Consider the following 18,419-nt stretch of genomic DNA (forward strand, 5'->3'; position numbering starts at 1 on the left):
GTTGGTACAACGCTACGATACACGTCTAAGTCGGGTCGGTGACTATGGAGATAAGTAGCTGCAAGGTGTATCTAACTGTTGCAAATAAAACATTTTTTATTTTTACCGTGGTTTCCATTTCGCGACCTATCGGACCTTACTTTCGGAATAGCCCTCGTATTTTCTTACGTACTTACAATAAGAGCCACTCGATCAAAATCCGAAGTCTGTCTTTTGTCTCATTAACGAGCATCTGCCATTTTTTCCTGTCGGCGTAGTCCATCAATTCCCAGCAATGTTTTTTTCCTGACGTTATCTGATCAACTTTGTCCTAGTCTTGCCCTTGGTCTTATTACAAGCCCATATATCCTCTCAGGCCCTCCCTTGCCATTTCTCCATCTCGTAGAGATGGATTTAGTTGATTCAGCTTGAGATGTTAATTTATATTAATTGCGTTTATTAATTTTAGAGTAATTTGCACGTGGGTATTGCATTTGCAGTTAAGAGAAAATAAAAAAAAATAGGTGGACCTACTGCTGGAATGTAAAGAAACCGCATTATAATAATTTTCTCCATAAAATACATCTCTTTTTGGATCACATCTAGACTAACTCCAGTTACACTTTTCAAACACTTGTTCTGACACTGTTAAATCTTTCAGTTAAGAATTTAAGTTACAAAAGAACAAACATGACCATTGCATTAATAATTGTCTTAGGGCCGTGTTCCTGGGTTTTACTTAATGGTCTGAGACAATTTTAACCTTGGCAGTGCCTGGTATTACATTACAGTGGTGAAACTGTGCCATACTGCTGTCGGGACATCGGCAGCTTGTGACAGGAAGGCGCCACGTCGCACCTGGGCATGTGGCCATGACTCCCAGTGTCCGATCGCTTGCGTCCACCACCAAAACTAACGAGGGACACTCCATACTGTAAATCACGGATTTTGATGCGCTTCAAATATGTTGTAGAGGCACTTACCCTGAGTTCCTGGCTATCCGGTTTTTCAGCGACGGGCCTTGGTGTTTGAGAAAATCGATTTTGAAGTTCATTACGCGTTTCGTATAGCTGTAACATGACACACACGTTGCGCGTAAGTCAGCGTAGCGTAGCGCTAAAGGTTCCCTGCTACCGCGATGGAGGTACCGTGTTCGAATCCTGCTCCCATTTATATTTTTTTATGTATGCAAGAACCGTACGGAAAATTTCGTCCTAACGTTCAAAAACGGGTAGACGAATTAACTGGGAAATACAGAAATGTAGTCGTGACCTGCACCAAATTCGGGAAGTTTACGAAACTAGTGTAACAAGAATTTTTGCGTTCTGTAATTCTTCCGTACGTGGGATAGAAAAAAATTTTGTTTGTACATTATTGATTCGTGGGGAGGGAAAACCGATTCAACTTTATACGATCATCTATTCACTGATGAAAGGAAAGCGAGCACCTGCACCCTAAAAGTGGTCCCACCAAAGTGCACTCCTTATTGCCAGCCATGAGATGTTTATTTTTACCGACAGGTGAAAATCTACAGGAAAATTATTCAGAATACTCCCGGCTTGATGAAAGACAATAGAGAGATCGCTTCTAGGGAAGATTCGATAAAATTACATTCGTTAATCCTACATCAATTCCACTCCATCTTCAGGCGACAAGTGGCCCATCGGGACCATCCGACCGCCGTGTCATCCTCAGTGGCGCATGCGGATAGGAGGGGCGTGTGGTCAGTACACCGCTCTCCCGTTCGTTATGATGGCATTCTTGACCGAAGCCGCTACTATTCGGTCGAGCAGCTCCTCAATTGGCATCACGAGGCTGAGTGCACCCCGAAAAATGGCAACAGCGCATGGCGGCTGGATGATCACCCATCCAAGTGCCGACCACGCCCGACAGCGCTTAATACATCAATTCAGCTCACCTAATTTCGAAAGCATGATTAGATACGCATGGTTCGCATCGAAATTAGCGGATGAAAGAGAAATCTTTTTGAATGCAAAAGAATTGTGTTTCCCGGAATCGCTCATGAAGAAACCGTGCTCCTGCAAGACGGTTGCTTTCGTAAAATGCGCGTGGTGCTACGAAAATTTGTGCTTCGGTTGTTGCTATGATAAGTATCACCCACAATACTGTTCTGGCACATTAAGCAATGTGGATGATGAAATATAAGATTTTGTAATATCATATGAGAGAAAAAATTAATAACTGAATATATTTCTATAATTTCGCACACCTTACACTGTGTTGATCATCTTTGAAATAAAATTGAAAGATTCCGTGATTTTGAAGAAACCCCAGCGTGGTAGCCGTGAACCTTTACCGCTGCGCTACGCTGACTTGCTCGGAGCACACGTAATGTTCGGAGGTATACAAAACGCGCAATGAACTTAAAAATCGATTTTCTCAAAAACCAAGGTCCGTCGCTAAAAAACCGGATAGCCAGGTACTTAGGGTAAGTGCCTCTACAACATATTTGAAGCGCATCAAAATCCGTGGTTTACAATATCGAGGGTCCCCTTGTAAGTGCGACCTATGAGCAGGCGTCGAAACGCCTCACGTAAGACCTCGGAACTCAAGTGTCCCACACCAGGGCTATGATTCTCTCCCGGCATTCTGAGTGGCTAGTTCAGATTTTTCGTCTCTCTAATCAGATTATTTGTTAACGCCTTTTGTTGCTACTGCGTGACTTCTGCTTTTCCGACGGTACATGAAACACAAACTTATCAAGACTGTTCGTTTCTAACAGTATTACTGCTGTAATTTCAATAAAAATTAAGTCTGCCAATATTTGCAAAGTTCGTTCCTCTGTTGAGCCTCATCCTTAGTTTCATTCATTGTGCATTATCGCCTATGTGCCGACCAGCAACAAAAGCTGGACTTCCCTGGAGCGTCAATGTCAAGCGAGCTGCCTCCTCCACCTGTGTAAACCCCCTCCCCGATCCCCCTCCCCTTTCCATAGGACATTACAATCTCTTCGCTTCTATAACCGTAGCAAGCTAATTGCTTTTATTTGACCTGTGTCACAATCTCAGAGGCTCCACTCATTTCCCGTAGCTCTTCGTCTAACCTTCATCTCTACGTATCTTCTCAAACGGGTCCAAGAATCGGCTGAGGATCTGATTTTCGAAGACCATAATCTTTCTCTCAGTCTTCTGGGTCCTTGTTTCATCTCTGCATGAACCCATTAGTTGTCTTGCTGGTTTATACATTTAGATCTTCGCTGTCCTTGAAAGAAACGTACTGATGATACCATGAGAAAAACGTGTCCCGCTGCCTGGTGAGTTCCAGTATTTCGTGATCCATCAGGCTTCTTTAATGTGGTGGTCTAAATTGCTCGGAGCTCTTTGCTTCGGAGTCAGTCATCACAATCAGGGAAAAGTACTGCATTACCCAGCGCAAAACAAAACAAGATGCCAAACTGTGACATCGTGTCAGTGGTTGCCGTTACGCTAACGAAATAAAACAGATTAGAAAGTGGGAGGTGTAGCGTTATTTCATTTGGACAAGGATGTGGGCGTGGACAGTTTTTCGTCCAGAATGACAGAGTTATTAAATAGCATCATAGCATGCCACTCTCCTGGCGGTTATGATGGTATAGCCCTATACGGCTGCAGCCGAGAACTTAAAAAAAGCGGATGCTGCTGTGCTCACGCGTTTTATTGTGACGTCAGAGGGAGGCGCGTGTGGTTGCGCGTGTGTTTGACGGCTGAGGGGGCGTGCCAGCTGCACTGGCCGAGGTACGCCAGGCTATAGCGTTAGCCAAGAGGTGATAAGGCCTACAGAAGACTGAAGTATTCACTCCGTGATTGGCAGATACAGCTGCAGGACAGCGACACGTAAACTCGTGCCTTGGCTCGACGGCTGGAAAAACTCGTTAGCCGTTATCGAGGGGCATGGCATGGAAGGGATACCCGCCATGGCGGAACTGAGTGACCCGAATGACCGCTGAACAGACATAAATTTAATAAAAAAAACGATATAAGAAATTCACAGCAAAACCATTAACACTTTTAAAAAGAGAAAATTAAGACGAGTACACGAATGTGTAGTTCAGCGGCCGCAGAATATTTCAACAAACATAAAAAGTCAGTCCTCAGTTGCACAAGTAAAGCTTTATTTGGTTCACTTTGCCGGTTTCGACAGTTTTAACTGTCATCTTCAGAAGTCAGACTGACTCAAATCGTTGGTAAGCCAATGACAAAATAAGAATCGGACGGTAGTACCCTTTGCTACGGAGTCAGTAAAATAGAGTTACAGCGCTAAAAATATATGATATGTGCGACAAGTAGCAAACAATGAACTATCAGATCTCACATCCTACGAGATTTGAGCCAATTTCACTTCTGAAGATGACAGTTTGAGCTGTCGAAAACGACAAAGTGAACCAAATAAAGGTTTTCTTGTGCAGGTTACGACTGACTTTTACCTTCGTTGTTAGACGAGCACGTACGTGAACGAGCGCCCTCGATCAAGAAAACAATTTTGTATTCAATGTCAAAGGTTTAACAGTTAGAATGGACTTTAAAAATTACCTTCCCAACGCCTTGGGCACTTTTTATAATCTAAGTGCCTACGGATAGAGTTCGTGGAGATCTATTAGATTAGAACATGATAATAATTTTTTTATGAACATTATGTGTTTGAAACTACATGCCGGAATAAGCATTCAGTCTATAAACACGTGAATTTTTATCTGATGTATCATGCATATGTACAGTGTAAAATCAAAGATTGTGTAAGAAAAGGGTAGGGTGTGAATTTGGCTAATGACAATGCGAGGGCTCAAATAGCTGGAAGTCATCTCGCTCGTTGTCATTCAATTGTGAGAACCGAAGCAGAGGTTAGGTCGCGTTTCGGAAGTGTCAATAAAATTTATAGGTACGAAATTTGGGACTTGTGTTATTCGCGCGTGTCAGCAGCGAAGGAATATTTCCTGGAGTTAACTAGCGTTTGATCTAACAACGGGACCGCGCCTACTCGTCATTACCGATTTCGTCCCATATTTATAGTGAGCGTAGATCATGGCAAGAAATGAAAATGACGAAGTGGGAGCTCCAGATGGCGAAGCGTTTAGGAAAGAATAGCATTTTTGGCGCTGATCGGCGGGGCATGAGCCATTTACGCTAGCGTAGTTTCCATGCTGTGGTTGCTGCAGCAGCCAGAGTAAGGAACGGCAATCCGAGGGTTGTGGGGTGGTGTCCCTACATGGGAATATTTTTATTTTCGACTTCTGCGATACTTACACTGCAGGCAAACCGATATAATGGTCAATATATTATACTTATTAATATTTTCATAAAAGGCATGAAAAGAAAAGGCAGAAAAATTCGGAATTGTAGATAAATTTCCAGTAAGGGATTGTGAGTCGTAGATTAGTATTCCATACATAAAATTAGTTTTATTATTTTAAAATTGATGATCTGTATGTGCTGGGATGATATTCGTAGTAAAAACAAGCGAAGCAGTAATTTTCGCGGCTTCTTGCCACATTTTCAAATTTGTGTGGTTGTTTTAAAGCTTTTGTAGAAAAACAGTATTCTTCCGACAATGCTGTCGAAAAATTGACGTTACTCGGCCAAGAGCTAGCAAGGAAATAATCTTCGTAGCAGTAGCCAGCCAACGATTTTACCTGCAGCTGGAACCTATTGTTCATGTGCAGCTGCCGTGGGCTACTCGAAGGTCAAAATGAAACTAACAGAATACGAAATCCTGTACACATTAATTAGAGTTACTTCTTGGAAAGTAATTTGCAGATTGCTCGTGGGCGCTGTAAGAACAATGCTTTCTTGGAAATTTACTTGCAATCCAAAGCTTTCCTTCACCTTTACTTTCCATGCATTTCGTGAAAATATTAATCAGTACTATATGTTTAGTATTATTTCGGTTTCTTTGCAGTGTAAGTACAGTAAAAATTTAAAATTCACACAAGGCCGTGAACCCACGACCCTGGGGTTACCCTTCCCCATTCTTTCCTCTGCTCCAACCACTTTCGAGAGAACTACGCTAACATAAACGGCTCATGACAAGCCCGACCCGCGCCAAAAATGGTATTTTTTCTAAACGCTTGGTCATCTGGAGCGCCCACATCCGTCACTTTATTTCTGGCCAAGCCCTACATACACCATAAATTTGAACAAAACCGCTGATGACGAGTAGGCGCGGTGTCCTTGTAAGAATAATTCACGCTAGGTGAACAGGCTATATTTCTAAAGACAGTTCCACGATTATTTTATGAGTTATTTGAACTTATGGTTATGATTGGTCAGCCAATGTTTAGCTTTCATTTTAAAACATCGCTGACGAGCTTCAAACTATTTTCGAAGTTTTATCAGGATTCACACGTTAGTTAACGTGATATACTGCTCTGTCTTTCTTTTATTTTAAAGTTTTCACACAGTCGTTTCGTTAATTCGGTGAAGGAAAGAGAACAATGAAGTCTGTCTTTTCATGCAACCCAAAAAAATTCTGTGTACTGTGAACATTATTAAATTTTTTATGTACCGCATATAAAATTTCTGCCTGCACAGTTTTTATTATTTATTATTGAGTGAGCAATTGTCAAGGGTAATAGCGACAAATGCATTTGATTGCCGCCTAGGCATTAGCGTAGGCAAACAGTAAAACGCAACCACGCATTCTAGAATCCTCAAGAACAATTAAAATTAGTTTTCAGTATTCAGCGTTATTTCAGTTTATAATTCGCAGATTCGCACGTGGGGGCTCAAGAGCAACAAACAATAACTGCACAGCCATTCATTTAATTTACAACACTGTACAGTCTTTCAGTGTCAGGGTTCCTATTCACTCTTTAGTTGCTGTGGGGTTGAGAATTTTTTGAGAGACGCAACTGAGGATTACACTTAAGCGACTTACGGAAACCGAAGATAAATTACATCAGAATGCTCGGACGGCGTTAGTAACACCACTGCTCCAGAATGTGAAATCAGTAGTTAGCTGCTGCACCATCTCCATTGGTGTTTCAACCTGTAAAATTGGCTCATTTGCTTATATCATAAAATATTACCTCGATTAAGAAAGAAACGATTTCATTTATTTTATTTTTTATTGGAGGAAGGATAATTTACTGGAGGAAGGATAATTAAATGCATAAGATTTGATGATGATACTGCTTTATTAAGAGAAAACGAAAAGGCAATTAACAATATGTTGAAAGAACTGAACACCAGCTGTGAGACATATGGAATGAGGATAGATGTGATGAAGACAAAGGCAATAATTTTTACAGGGCTATCAAGGAAAATATCAGTTAAAATTTTTGACGAATTAGTGGAATAAGATTATAGCGTCACGTATAACAAGTAACGTGACATGCAATCAAGAAATGAAAACAAGCAACTATTTTGAATGAGTGGTAAAGCTGATGATTAAAATGTGAGTGAGGAGATGCAGAGCACACGATAGGCCTAGAGGAAACCTCTACGGAAACATACACTGAAAGCGCGACTACCTGTTACACTTTAGCTCGAGTGCGTAGCAAATTATTAATGCCCTGCATTTATTCCCCTTTATACGATAGTTGAGTAATGAACGAGCAACACTGCGATTTGACTAAGTTAATTAAGTATGACGTACTGAGCGAACTTACATATCGCAACGGAATGATAAAGGCGTTTTGAAAAGAAAGTAAATGAAAGTAACGTATAACTAAGATTTTCTTCTGTCCTAATACAAGCTTTCAACGTATATGCGGCCCTATTTGTAGGAGAAATACATAAAATACAGGTGTAACTGCACACAGCATATTCTAACACCTATCGGGAAAATGAAGTATTCGTTACTGAGTACATGTCTCTACGCTGCACTCACTTCATTTGGCTCAAAATCGAGCTGCTGCTGACGGCAGTTTACAGGTATATTAATTCTGCTGCAGGCAGTTCATTTTAAATACACTGACGAAAAACATCGCATCACCAAGAAGGAGGTGTGAGACATAAACGAAAGTTGGTAGCTGTGTCTCTGCATCTCAGAGATGATGTCTATTCAAATTTCGCCCCAATCGCAAAGGAGTGGCGCATTAGAAAGATCTGGCAGGAATTAGCCACTGTACATGATTACTGGCAGTAGTTAATCACTTTAATATGTTAGCTAGACAAATGTACTCCCGAAATTTCATTACTCTTCTTTAATTGTTTTTTGGTATTGCGATTTTTTCCGTCTGTGCGCTGTGATCTCATCTGCTACGAATGTGAACCAAGGTAAGTAAGCACATGTGGAAACGAGCATCAACGTTCGTAGGATTGAAAAATGACTTAAGGAGGGAAGTAATTGCTAAGACATTATAATTTCAGCTCTTCATAGTGTTCAACCTTGAGGTTGGTTTGCAGCAAAGCGCCATTCCTCTCTTCTGTTACCTTCCACTTCATTTCCACGTATGTGTTACATCCAATGTCATTCATGATCTGTTGCATGCATAATATCTTTGTCGCTCCCGCCGATTCCTTCCCTCAATAGCTCCTTCTGCTATTGTTCCAATGATGTTGTTGTGTCATAGGATGTGCCCTACAAGTTTGACTCTTCTTGTTTGGATGTGCCTCCACAGAGATCTGGTTTCCTGTACTCTTCCAAGCACCTCTTCATTTATTACTTTTCCTCTCCAGCTGATCTTCATCATCCTTCTATATCACCACATCTCCAGCGCATCTAGCCGTCTTCTCTCTTCTCTTCCCATTGTGCAAGTTTCACATCAGTATAGGGCTACACTCCAAACGAAAGCTTTCACGATACGTTTTATTTTCAGACTAATGTTCTTGTTGGTGAGTAAGTTCCTCCTCCGATTAAATGCAATCTTGGCCGTTCGTATTCTGCTCGCAATTTCTTTCCGCCTTCTACCATCTTGTGTAATTTTGTTTCCCAGGAAATTAAATTCCTCTATCACTTCCTGCTCTTCTCTTCCAATTTTCATTCTCAGAGGTTCATATTCTGCTCCTGTACTGCATACCATAACTTTAGTCTTTTTCTTGTTGATTCTCATTCCATACTGATTACATAGAATCCTTTCCATTGTTGTGAGGACTTCCACTAGACTTCTTTTGTCTCCGTGACTACAGAAATATCACCTGCATAACGTAGCATGTCTATCTTCTGCCCACTAATTTTGATCACCACCTCAGTAGTTTCTCGAACTTGCTCTACAGCTTGCAGCTTCCTGGATGCAAGCATATGAGGAGAGAGAGCACATCCTTGTCTTACCCCTTTTCTAATATTTACTTCTTGTTACTGGTGACAGTTCCTAATAACTGCCACCTCATTCTTATAGAAACTGAATATCACACGGATGTCTTTGTACTTCATTCACAGACTGTGTCGCCTGGCCACCAAGAGCTGTTGCAGGACGATTGATTCACGGATCCAGTTATATGGCTCCTTCCGTGTATAGCGATTTTACGACTATGATGAGTGAGGCCTGAAGATGGCGTCAATGCAATGCTGTAACTGGTAGCACATAGAAGTTCATAAAATAAAATAAATTTCTACAATACATACGGCTGTTGGTAAATTATTGCATCAAGAACTACCTACATATGGTTAACTAGTTATTTTCGGGCCGTCTGCGAATCTTTAAAGAGTATAAGTCAATCAATTTGGATGGATGTCGTGAATACGTTGCTAATCTATGATATTTCATGTTTGGGGAGCAGATGGATGTTGTAATAAGTGAGTAGCTGGTTAGGTCACGTGGTCAACGGGTCATCCCTAGATTTTACTCCACTGTCATTCATAATAGTGATTTTGGAGAACTAGTGTACCTGACGACTAGAGAAGGTTTAGCCATTACATATTACCGCCGCATTTTTCGTCACGCCTCGAGAAGATTCGGTGAGAATTGCTGCGCCTTTCATGTACACGGTGCCTGCAGCCAGAATGGCCGCAGCCGGAAATCGCAAAGTCACTGGAACACGATCGCGCCCGTGGAGAGATGGCCCGCGATATATGCTGGCGCCAATGCGCTGTTCCACTGGCGCGGCCGACGAGTTCTAAAAATGATGGATCAAGCGCTGCCATTCCCAGGCGTCCCGCCGTAGGTTCTCCCTTCGCGAGGCCACATTTCCGACGCTCGTTCCGGCCGCAGCACGACGTAAAATTTTCTTTAGTTACGACCGAAGGCGTTCGGCCGCTCCACGGCAGATCCGTATCGGCCTGATGTATTGTATAATAAGATCTGGAACAACGAAACTAGACATTAATATTAACGAGGCGCTCTATTACGTTCGCGGGTAAATAAATAGAGGATGGCGCGCCAAATATGGCGGTTCCTATATTGCACACATGAGTTGCATTTCTTTACAGTCCATTTGTATTTCGTGAAAAGAGATAGCGCGCAACGGCGCGGCGGGCTGCCGCGGGCGAGGTTCGCGTCGGCCAATCTCTCGCTACGTGACGCGCATGCTCCGTACTGCTCATTACTCAATTACTTAGCGGCCCGCGGAAACCTGTTACAGCTGAGGGCGAGCACGCACCCACAACTATGTAAGGCGCCAAATCCCGCGTGGGAAGCTCAAGCCGGGGCCTGAGAACAGCTTCAAGAAATGGCACTTGCTGCAAGTGGGACGGAGCTACTGCAAACGTCGCGGCTGGTTGAATGGCTGATTGCCTTTGTATTCAGCTAGATGGAAGGAGGGAAGATTGAGTTTAACGTCCCGTCGATATCGTGTTCATTAGAGACGTCGCACAAGCTCGGAATGTGGCAGGCATGGGGAAGCAAATCGACCGCGCCCTTTCAAAGGAACCATACCGGCGTTTGTCTGGAGCGATTTAGGGAAATCACGGAAAAATAAATCTGGATGCCGGACGCTGGTTTGAACCGTCATCCTCCCGAACGCGTTACCACTGCGCCACCTCGTTCGGTTATTCATCTAGCTGTTCGCAGAACTACCCACCGATAACCAGTGTCAATGTCATTTACGTGATCTGATTTCGGCTGCACGGTCTGAGTTGAACTTTGTGCGCCAATGGCAATGTTCCAGGTCCGAGTGCCAGAGTCCAGCACCGATTTTTTAACCTGCCACGAAGTTTCAATTTGTAAATAGTTTCCGAGTATGTAAGTAATATACTAAATCATAAACTCCAGCAACTAACTAAAGCACAGTGAGTCGGATATGGCTGAAATACTGAAAACGCAAAACTGATGAACTAAGATGATGCCGGCCGCTGGTGGCCGAGCGGTTCTGGCGCTACAGTCTGGAACCGCGCGACCGCTACGGTCGCAGGTTCGAATCCTGCCTCGGGCATGGATGTGTGTGTTGTCCTTAGGTTAGTTAGTTTTAAGTAGTTCTAAGTTCTAGGGGACTTATGACCTCAGCGGTTGAATCCCATAGTGCTCAGAGCCATTTTGAACTAAGACGATAATAATTAAAATAGCATATGACCCTCTCAATCATGTACACGTTTACTCTCAAGCACACGTTTATTCTCATGGCGTACAGTTTGGGAGATCTGTCTTCGCGCCATTTCTTTGAAGGTGGGAGCAATTAGTGCCCCCTCTGCATCAGTGTGGCTCCAATATGAATTCGAGCTTGATGGCCCGAATTGTCTGGATTTTCGCCATCTTGAATACTTTAAAAATTAATTAAATGGTAAATGTGAGAATTACTTCACCCTCGCCAATCGTTGGTCCTCCAAGCAGGTCAGCCATCAGTGGTGTTCGTCAACTGGAGGAAATTAATCTTTTTACATAGAATGATTGTTTATTTTAATGACTTTTTAATTATTTGGCAGTCAGCTCCGCGATTACTATCCATAAGCTTAGAATTTTACAAGTAACTCGAATCTGTAATTAAAACTATGGAATTAATTTTATTAGGTTATCTTTTTCTGTGGCGTGGACGGGACTGGACAGCCATTATGGCTTCACCACGTGCATGTTATTCCTTGCAAGATTTCTCCATTACAATATAGTTCAAGATGAATTTTAAAAAATGAATTTCGTTTCATCTCTTTATCCATGGTAAGTAATAAACGTATGCATCTTCCAATAAATTGCTGGCGTACTGAAGTCAACTAATACTGCAGCATGACCATGGAAATTATGTACGGAGTGCTCCAAACTAGCTTTACAACATTCTGACTCTTGGAGACTTAAGTCCGATGGTCGAAAGAAGCAGCAACAACAGCCAATCATCCATAGAATAGAGGCATCGTGTTTCTCTGTAGCTTCTTCGAACCCAAGATCGGCTTCATCAACATATTTCAACGGCGACGTGATCGCTGTCATTACAGTCCTAACAGCTTGCCTAATTCCTTCTAAAAACACTTCGGGTAGTGCACGTGAACAAAAACATCCATTTTGATTTTTGCGTTTCGGACTGTTTTTGTTGTTGGTATGGTATAGATCACCATGAAAGTCTACCCTGTGCAAGCTACTTCTTATCTGCGTAACAACTGAAGCCTACATCCATTTCTGCCTGTCTACTGTATTCAAGCCTTGGTCTCCCTTTACAATTTTTACCCACCACGCTTCCCACCACCCCTTAATATTTCAAAATGTGTCCTATCAACCGCCCTCTTCTTTTCGTCAAGTTGAAACATAAATTTCTTTCATCCCCAATTCTATTCAGTACCTCCCTATTAGTTACGCGATCCACCCATGTAATCTAGTGTTCTTCTGTAGCATCACAGAAGAACGAAACTTGTCTAGCTTGAAGAGGGAAACCAGATAGCGCTGCCATAGGTCAAACGGATATCAACTGCGTTTCTTTAAATAGGAACCCACATTTTTTATTACATATTCGTGTAGCACGTAAAGAAATATGACGGTTTTAGTTCGACCACTTTTTTCGCTTTGTGATAGATGGCGCTGTAAACATATGGCTCACAATTTTAGACGAACAGTTGGTAACAGGTAGGTTTTTTAAATTAAAATATAGAACGTGGGTACGTTCTCTTGCGAACAGAAACCATACTGTCGCCGTGCTTTTTAATTGTCTGTCTATTATTTTACCTATCTGCTTCATCTGTATTTTATTAACATCATCGTCCCTTTGTTTCTATTCTTTCCGCCATGTTACCATTTAAGTCTCCGATTTTATCGCCTGTTCTTATTATTTTATTATCTTCCTCTTTTTAAAACAAATTCTGTAGGCTGAAGAGTGGCATACTAAGCTGCTGTCAGCCCGCCCCATTCGGGGGGAATCGAAACTCAATAAAGAAAAAAAAAAGTGGGTACATTTGAACATTTTATTTCGGTTGTTCCAATGTGATACATGAACCTTTGTGAACTTATCATTTCTGAGAATGCATGCTGTTACAGCGTGATTACCTGTAAATACCACATTAATGCAATAAATGCTCAAAATGATGTCCGTCAACCTCAATGCATTTGGCAATACGTGTAACGACATTCCTCTCAACAGCGAGTAGTTCGCCTTCCGTAATGTTCGCACATGCATTGACAATGCGCTGACGCATGTTGTCAGGCTGCTGCAGTGGATGACCGCTACCTACGGATTGTGGCTCGGAGGAACCCTAACAGCAACGCCACCATGTTGAATAATGGTTTTCGTGCAGCCACAGGACGTCGTCTTACGAGTCAAACTGTGCGTAATAGGCTGCATAATGCGCAAATTCACTCCCGACGTCCATGGCGAGGTCCATCTTTGCAAACACGACACAAAGCAACGCGGTACAGATGGGCCCAACAACATGCCGAATGAACCGCTCAGGATTGGCATCACGTTATCTGCACCGATGTGTGTAGCATATGCCTTCAACGAGACAATCGTCGGAGACGTGTTAGGAGGCAACCCAGTCAGACTAAACGCGAGTGCAGGAAGGTGTAGGTTCCCTACTGTTTTGGAGTGGAATTATGTAGGGCCGACGTACGCCGCTGGTGGTCATGGAAGGTGCCATAACGGCTATACGATACGTGAATGCCATACTCCGACCGATAGTGCAACCATATCGGCAGGATAATGGCGAGGCATTCGTCTTCGTGGACGACAATTCGCGCCCCCATCGTGCACATCTTGTGAATGACTTCCCCCAGGATAATGATATCGCTCGACTAGAGTGGCCAGCATATCCTCCAGACATGAACCCTATCGAACATGCCTGGGATGGACTGAAAAGGGCTGTTTGTGGACAACGTGACCCACCAACCACTTTGAGGGATCTACGCCGAATCGCCGTTGTGGAGTAGGACAATCTGGACCAACAGTGCCTTGATAAACTTGTGGATAGTATGCGAGACGAATACAGGCATGCATGAATGCAAGAGGATAGCTACTGGGTATTAGAGGTACCGGTGTGTACAGCAATCTGGTCCAACACCTCTGAATGTCTTGCTGTGTGGTGGTACAACATGCAATGTGTGGTTTTAATGAGCAATAAAAAGGAAATAATGTTTATGTTGAAATGGCTCTGAGCACTACGAGACTTAACATCTGAGGTCATCAGTCCCCTAGAACTTAGAACTACTTAAACCTAACTAACCTAAGGACATCACACACATCCATGCCCGAGGCAGGATTCGAACCTGCGACCTGCGCCTGGAACCGCTCGGCCACAGAGGCCAGCCGTTTATGTTGATCTCTATTCTAATTTTCTTTACAGGTTCCGGAACTCTCAGAACCGAGGTGATGCAAAACCTTATTTTGATTTTCGTAGTACGACCCTAGATCTGTGAAGAAAGAGGAATGTATCTGGTGTGGGAAGTACAAGGTGTGATTTACGAAATTTGTGAGGAGGCTGCTGGCTGGAAACAGCTGCACTGTGGGAAACGCATGTAGCAACTACTGGAACAGTTAAAAAGTATTGTCTACCATATTTTGTATAACTATATGCCACTTGACAATGTTTCACATAACCCCATTTACGATTCAAATAGCACCAACAATCTTTATTTTTTTCGTTTCTTGAACATTTTAAATTTTTATTTATTCAGTAAAGAAGAACAGAGTCTATTGCAATTTACCTTTATAACACAAAACTTACAACTATGATCTATTCACCATTATTATTTAAGATGTGTAATGAAATATTTACTACCTCTTTCGAGCCCAAAAAGTTAAAATGAGTCATTTAGTGCCACCTTACCGTATGATATTTTCTGAGATGGAGATTGGTTATTAGTCCAGCATTTACCAAATGAGAGTGGAAAACTGACTAAAAATCACAGTGAGCCTGGCCGGGCTGGCACAGCGACGGCCATGGTCTTTAATCCACCATCCGGGCAGGTTCACTTCCCTGCCGCTCAAGCTAGTGCGCTACGCCTCAAGCTATAGGTGCAAAACTCATACGACTTCTTACAAGGGAAACTCCCCATCGTACCCTCCTCAGATTTAGTGGTAAGATGGCCCATTGGGTAGCCCGTCAAAAACTGAACTCAGTTCAAGTATGAAAACAAGGAGAAGGTGTACTGAACTGTGGGAAAATAACCAAAATAGAAACAGTGAACGGTCCAAGATTAATATGTGCAACATCGAGAGACTTTGGATGGTCGTGGCGTCGTAGTCGGGCGGTCAAGGTGTTAGACTGCGAAGGGGAGTTCCGAATTCAAATCTCCCTCATGTCGTACTTTTTTTTATTACTATTCCACAAAATTATGAACTGTCCGTCCGGTTATTGACTTGTTTGTTCGCTATATTCAAATTTGTGTCTGTATTGTTGTGTAACGTCCGTTAGCAACAGCGACGTGTAACGAAGGGACCTCCAGACGTACGTACCTCCTATTTGTTTTACACTACTACTACATGTTATCACTCTTGCCTTCCGGTGTGGAAGTTTTGACTCTAGGAGTCCTTCGTTGTAACATAATTCACAACCATTCATTTGTTGTTTCCATTTCTGTGAGAGGTCTATGAGGCATCTCGCCCGCTCTCACTATTCATCACATTTACTTGAGGACTCATATGCTAAACTAGTGTACACTCCCCATCGTTCCCTCCTCAGATTTAGTGGTAAGATGGCCCATTGGATAGTATGACAAGTGCCAAGACTACAAAAGGAGAGCAGATACATCAATGACCGGACGGGTAATTCATAAATGTGTGAAAAACAAGGGCATGAGAGAGGCTCGAACACGGATCTCACGCTTTGCAGTCCAACACCGCAACCACACAACCCCGACACCGTGGTTCTTACAAGCCGCTCGATGTTGCATATCTTGAACTTGGACCTCTCAGTGTTTCTGTTTAGCTTTTTTTCAGATTTCAGTACACCTTCTTCTTGTTTTCATACTTTATCTGTGTTCTGTTGTTGGCGGGCTGCCCACTGGACCATTTTACCACTAAATCTCATGGGGGTGCGATGGGCAGTTTCCCTTGTTAGTATTACGACTATATGCTAAAGGGATGTGGCGGTCTTCAGTAGCTTACCACTAATCTTGTAATTAGATAGTTTCGTGCTATTTCTCTTTATTATGGAAACTTTAGTATTTCTCCGCGTTTCAAGAGCATTCATTACACCAAGCGTATTGCTTTTGTAAGCCAGTTCGTATTTTCATGCGATCGTTGAACGACGATGCTCTCTTGTAGGCAACAGTGAGAAATCTGATAGTGCTGTTGCCCCTAATTTTGAAAAATCGCTTACGCGTGTTGAGCGGACTTATTACGCATCATTGGGGCACACCCGATGTTGCTTCCGTTTTTATTCTGTCTGTCCTGTGCAATGTACAGGAATCTGTTGGTCAACATTTCTTTGAATCAGTTCATTATTTGTGAAGATACACAGTACGACTGTGTCATTTTTGCTAACCGAAATGTGGTAAAGTGTCGATGCAGAATGTACTTCCTGACATGCATCTACTGCTTACAAGGTACGAGTATGACGCGTGAATAAAGTAAGCTGAGTTCCACACTTGCGATTTTTCCTGTATCACTACTGACTGTTTGGGAGAAGTTTCTTTTCCTCCAAGAACGTCACCATTGAGGAGTTTCAGTCTGCTCTGTGAGCCTGCAGCAGACGGACGTTGCCGATAGCGGTTTGTATAGAGGGTGCGCCGCTCAAATCCAGACAAATTTCAATTTGAGTTTCCCGCCATATCGTAGTTCCGCCGGAGGTCGCGATTGGCATTCTTGATAGCCGTAGGTCAGAACATCAAAATGTCCGACATGTTGCAGACAAGCGCGTAGTACAACCGAAGTGCCGCGATTATCGAAAGTCTTCACGCTGGATGTTCACTCACTGAAATAGTGCGATGCTTCGGGTACCCGAGATCAACTGTTTATGATATTGTGACCAAGTATAATGCTTCGGAGAAGGCTGGGGTTCACGTCCTATGTGTTGTGTCCAGTGAGGGTGATATCGTGCCGTAAGATTTCTTTAAAAAATACAAACTGTCTCGAAAGTAGTTTATCTACACGTTTTGACGATTGTCGTGAAACCGTGGATGGTAACTGTGGCCTCTGGGAGACAATATGTCTTTGAACAGGGCGGTGCACCGGCTCATACAAGCCATTTAGTCCAAAAATGGCTCTCGGATAACGTTCACATGTTCTGGTGAAAGGAGTTCTGACCCCCGAGTAGCCTGGATTTGAGCCCCCTCGACTGCTATGTTTAGAGCGCAGTCGAAAGCGTTACAAATAACACGAGGCACCCTAATGTGGCATCTCTACGCACCGCTATCGATACGGCATTCGCGGATATGGACAGCGTTGTTTTAAAGAGTGTGTGCGATCGCTTCGGACAAAATTGGAGGTAGTCATTGAGGCTGAAGGGGGTTACATCGAGTAATGTTGCTCTTGAAAGATACCACTAAAGGATTTTCGATTTCATTTGTATTTTGTTTCAATAAATTTTCTTTTAAAAAAGTTTCATTTGTCTGGATTTAAGCGCCGCAACCTGTATACGCGTTTTCTGACCGACTGAGCCACAGGTGTGTGGCGGAACACAAGTTTAGGCAGTCCATCAGAAATAAGATAAGTGTTAAATGGGAAACATCACATAAGCACTAAACTCGATCAAGACTGTGCAAGGGCGAAGAATTTGACTGATAGTGATCATCGAAGCATGTACTACGAGAAATACTTATCATCTGTTGCAGAGAACTTCACTTGTAGCTCAGCTCAGTGACAGAACGATCCCTCGAGCTGGTCTATGATGCAATTATTAAGATCGTGTTGATGGGTAGAAATCACAGATTGCAGCAACGAATTCATCCAATGGTACAATCAATGTTGGCGTATTTATCAGTGTAATAAAGTTTTATTGTGTGATGAGTTAGGGTTCATGATATGGCACGAAGTAGGAGATGTTGGCGTGTCAGATAATAATCAGCATCACATTCGCTACTGCCTGCAGGCCTCCTGCGGATTTCTCGGTGCATTACGGTCTTCAGTTATCGCTTCTATATATCCGTATGTCGTCTACCCATCTTCCATTAGATCATCTCTTCGGTCTTCTCTTGTATTTTAGAATTCACCAAGGAAGCGATAGTCATTCGCGTTATGTCTTACCACCTCCATTACAATTTCATTACTATCACTCTT

The sequence above is a fragment of the Schistocerca nitens genome, chromosome 3 (assembly GCF_023898315.1).
Source record: "Schistocerca nitens isolate TAMUIC-IGC-003100 chromosome 3, iqSchNite1.1, whole genome shotgun sequence".
Taxonomy (NCBI): Eukaryota; Metazoa; Arthropoda; class Insecta; order Orthoptera; family Acrididae; genus Schistocerca; species Schistocerca nitens.